This window comes from Brachionichthys hirsutus, unplaced genomic scaffold (assembly GCF_040956055.1).
Source record: "Brachionichthys hirsutus isolate HB-005 unplaced genomic scaffold, CSIRO-AGI_Bhir_v1 contig_1066, whole genome shotgun sequence".
Classification (NCBI taxonomy): Eukaryota; Metazoa; Chordata; class Actinopteri; order Lophiiformes; family Brachionichthyidae; genus Brachionichthys; species Brachionichthys hirsutus.
This window is the reverse complement of record NW_027181237.1, coordinates 1-5,000: the sequence shown is the minus strand read 5'-3', so window position 1 is coordinate 5,000 and position 5,000 is coordinate 1. Positions and strand designations below refer to the sequence as shown.

At 39.2% G+C, this 5,000-nt stretch overlaps 1 pseudogene; it reads left to right on the top strand.

Moving 5' to 3' along the window:
• The first annotated feature begins 4,285 nt into the window (after nucleotides 1-4,285).
• Nucleotides 4,286-4,981, top strand: LOC137917405 (hyaluronan synthase 1 pseudogene; annotated as a pseudogene).
• The last annotated feature ends 19 nt before the right edge of the window (nucleotides 4,982-5,000 follow it).

Here is a 5,000-nt window from a genome sequence, read left to right as displayed (position 1 = left end):
GTCCTTGGTACATAAATCATCGAAATTTAACAATACAAATAAAACTAATATTAAATTACTAACATGATGCAAAATAACAATACATTAAAAATAAATTACTCCACAGATACAAAATAACAATAAATTCAAAATAAATTACACCTCAGATGCAAAATTACAATAAATGAAAAAGACACATAGTATGTACAACATGGGTGTTCCTTAAATGCCATCCATTTAGCTATTTTACTATATAGTACTTCATAAAAATGAGTTCCTGTAAAAATATCAAGGTAATACCAGTAAATATTGTGTCTGTTCACTGGAAACCATCACATGGCATAAAACAGCTTTGATTTTTGTTTCAAAGCTCTTGTCCTGATCATCTGTATAGGTTTCCGGATTTTCTTCCTTTCAGAGTACCTTCAAAAAACATTTTGTTACAGGAAAATTCAAACTTTCAGCTCAAATGTATTTAGGGTAAATATCAGTTTAACATCATCAGAAGGATGCAGCATATTGTATTCATGCAAATGGTTCTAATACTGACAATGGTCAACTCTCCCAAGGACAAATTACATGTTCTCACTTGTTTTTGTGAATTAATTGAAGTGATTCCTGATTTCCATAGGACAGGGGGGGGGGGGGGGGTCATGAAATATCAATGCTGCTGGGCTAATAATTAGGAATTATTATAAATAGTCTGTTTTGACCATACATTTGTACAAATCACAAGTAGCTGTTGCATTTAAAATAATACCGTTGCAAATAAAAGTACGTGTTGCAGGTTTGAATAGGATTAACTTGAGTGTGCTTTATGTTTGCATGCTTCACCTCAGGGGCGTTGCAAGTCTCTGGCACCATTGTGGGGTTGAAAAGTTTGGGAACCATTGCTCTAGAAGAAACTGCATATTATGCACCAGTTAAAAACCCAAACTTGTTTTAATCTTCAGGGAGACTCTGGAGGCCCCATGATGTGTGACGGGGAACTCCAGGGAGTTGTATCTTGGGGGCATGGATGTGCCCTGAGAAACAAGCCTGGGGTGTACACAAAAGTTTGCAATTACATTTCCTGGATCAAGAACACCGTGGCATCCGGCTGAGAAGCACAGAAATTAAAGTCAAGCAAATGATGTCTTTGTGTGTAAAGTGTGGTTTATACAGGTTTATTAGTGTGTTGTAGTGCACACACACACACACACAGATACTTTAAAGTGACAGACGGTTGTTTTGCTCTGCTGCAGTCGACATGTTTGCCGGTAATGGGTGTGGTTGAAAAGCCACTTGTTCTTAGTACCATAATTTCTAGCTTTAATAAGCATAACGTGAAATCAACATTTTAGGTATCAAAGTGTGTAATGTCGTGACTAACAGCTCTAGAGGCCTCTAGACATCCTGACGCAGGAGTTCATGATGAGCGTGCAGACTTTCTTCCTTCATGCACAGATGAACAATTAAAGAACAAACCCAAAGTTTATTCTCAGATAACATTAAATCATCACAAAAATTGCTGCAACACTCCTTTCTCACTTTGGAACATGTCGTACAGTCTGGCCACACTCCAGAACAGCTGACTAGCTAGTCCCTTCTTATTTTATTTTTTTTATAGCTGTAGCTCATTTTAAAGAATTGAGATCACAATTAGATTTTCATCATTCACTAATTTTAAACTTTAATGGTAGCAGTGTTTTGAGTGAAAATATGAGAGTAGATCGATGTTTAAATAGACTTTTGAGCCCTTATAGGAGCATTTATAACCATATTAGCCTTCCTGATCTTCAAACTCTTTATTTAAAGGCACAAACTGGGGCATCAGGTGCATGTATAAGAAAACCCATTCACAAAACCCACAAACCATTTCAGTGAATTTTGGTGGCTTGGGTGTGGCACAGACCAGAGGAGTGAGTCACCATGTGTTCGCTTGACCGCTGAATAAAGACCTAATTAAGCTTTAGAGGACTCATACACTATGTACAATAAATACCTCCCATCTCTGTGAAGCATGCTGGGCTCTCGGCTTCCTTAAAATAAATGGTTTGAGACGGGATGTTGATTCATGCAACACATGGATTGAATCCTATGAAGTCCACAAACCGTATTTATGGCCCACTTTTAAACTTTGGGAGCTTGCTGAAAGTCAATTCCTTATTGTAGGTGTAGTATAGCTTGATGAACTTTTCAGAAAATGTTAGAAATGTTACCAGGAACAGTTGATTCAGTTGCTGATGATCCAGAAGAGATCCTGGATTGTGGACCACTTTGAAATGTTGGTTAACATTGCAGTCAATGGAGCTTCAAAATCTGTTCCTCAATATCTCGGTTGATTATTGACCGATGTTTATGGAAGAGTGGCGACCTCTATCTCACTACCAAATTTCATCCAGATCAGATCCAGAATGGAAAAAAATCTAAAATTTTATCATTGAAAACTCAATTTACAGAATCAAAAATCAGAAAAAAAATACACATCAAGTCCGATTCACTTTTACTTTTCATGGTTGGTGTATAAAGATATCAAGAACAATTTAGAACCTTTTGATGATGATCCAGATCCCCATGTGGACGGTGTAAATCTAATTACTGAGCTGCTTGGCGGAGGTTTGCGCTATCCAAGTGCTTTTCTAGTTCATTATGAGCTAACGATAACACTAAAGAACATCAAATGCATTCCGTGTATTTATTGTATTAATATTTCAGACACGAGTTGTCATGAATCAGCATGTGAACCATGAGGCTCCATCTGTGAACAAAAATGATGTATAGCACAGAGTCACAAAAGGACACGGATGAAAACTAGCTCGTTTAGGAAGTCCAACCTGTCCCGTCCACACTGACCGGCACAAACTTTATGCATGATGTCAGCTGCCTGGTGCCGTCTATTTGGGGCTGACATGAAACATGCTAATGGCTTAGCCCAAGTCCTGCGGCTAAGGGTGTGGACCGTCATGAGCGGTCAACAGATTTTCCTGTAAAGACACAGGGATGTAATCATGGTTAAGTCAGGACAGTGGCAGCAGCCCAGCAAACCAAAATGGGCAGCTCTAGTCTGCTGAAGTTACATATTTGTAGTATAGTATAATAATATAGTTGTAGTTATACTTCCTTTTACTATAACATTAGTTTAACCCACACTAGTACCCCCACTCTCAGACACATTGGTGCTACTAAACAATTTATTTATTTTTAAAACCCGTGCAGTTTCTGATGTCAGCCAGCAGAGGGCAATGTCCGCCATGCAGACGAGAGCTTTTTGAGTCGCTAATCTTTATCTCGTGAACATCCACTTTCAGGTCAATGGACATACAGTTTCTGATAAAATAAATTGCTGATTTAGATGTCTTGGGCAGATGTAAAACTTTTCAGTGTGTTCTGTACAGGTAGCTGGGCAAAACTTGTCATAGGCAGGATGAAAAAGAAAAAACTCAAGCACCTTATATGTCCTCTAAATAGAATAATGAATTTGAAAATGTACAAAGATATAGAAAAGCATTAAACCTCGGTCTCCACTGCGTCTATTTTGATGTCATGCAGCCAAATGTTCGAGAAGCCTTGTCTTTTTTTTTTGCCAGAGGTTATATACTTGGGAGATCTAAGGCAAAAGAAAAAAAAAAGTTACAAAAAAAAAGAAAGAAAAAACTTGGTGCTCTGTCAGCTGGACTCCTGCCTGGTTTCTGACGTAGGGCTGACTCAACGGGGCCACGCGTAACTCATGAATATCAAGACAGAAAAAGCGCGCACGTGGCTCCATCCCATCTTCATACCGGTAGCCTATAAAGCTACCAACTCCACGCCAAATCGCCACACAGGGGAAACGGCGAGTGGATGTCTCCTCTCCAGGTATGATTAAATAAATATGATTAATAGGAATAACTATTATTATTATTGGTTCAGTGACTTTTGCTCTGTTGTCAAAATAAATATTGGTCATATTCAATGCACTACATTTTTGGATTGCTAGAGATAAATTGTCATTTAAATTAATAATTTATTTATAACTATGGGCAGCTGATAGGATTTAATAAGAAACTTAAATTGAGACCAATATTCATTTTTATTCAAGCAAATAGATTTTTTTGCATAAAAATTCAATCATGCCTTCTACTCCCTTACATCTATATTTTCTCTTTTAATAATTTACTATTTTGTTGTAGTGCTATTACCTGTCCTATTTCCATTTCTCTTCAGACTCTACATAAAACTCCATTTAATACACCCTTTTGCATTCCAACCCAGAGTGAGAATCCACCATTTAAGCCATGCAAACATGTCCTGTGTTTTTTTTGGCTCTGACAGGTTAACCATCACAATGGAACTGAAACATGTCCTGAGGAACCTGTGCTCTACAGTACGAGCCATCTTCACGTTCCTGTTTGGTCTGATGGTTCTGGGTGTGATGGTGTGGGCTTATGTTGAGGGTTTCCAGCTGGTCAAATCCATTTATGGAATCATCTCCTTTGGCTTTTATGGACTACTCCTCTCGTGCCATGTACTCATCCAAAGCTACTTTGCCTTCATTGAGCATCGGCGGATGAGAGAAAGGAGGGATCCGTGCAGCTTCACCAAAACCATCGGCTTCACCATATCGGCTTACCAGGAGGATCCTGCCTATCTCAGAGAGTGCCTCAACTCCGTTAAGGCCCTGAAGTATCCCCCTGAGCTGCTGCGCATCGTCATGGTGATAGATGGCAACAACGCTGAAGACAAATACATGATGGACATGTTCAAAGAGATGTTTGCCGATGAAGACCCTTGCTGTTATGTGTGGAAGCACAACTTCCACACGTGGAATGCCAGTCAGGGCCATGAAACTGTGGGGGAGGCTAAAGCGAATGACTGCGGAGGGGTTGCTATTAATATTATAGGAGAAGATCCACAGAGAAAAGAGGTGGAACAGCTGATCCAAAGCAAGAGGTGCGTGTGCATCATGCAACAATGGGGTGGCAAGAGGGAGGTGATGTACACAGCGTTCAAAGCACTCGGGCCATCAGTTGACTATATACAGGTATCTATTGTTCTTTCTG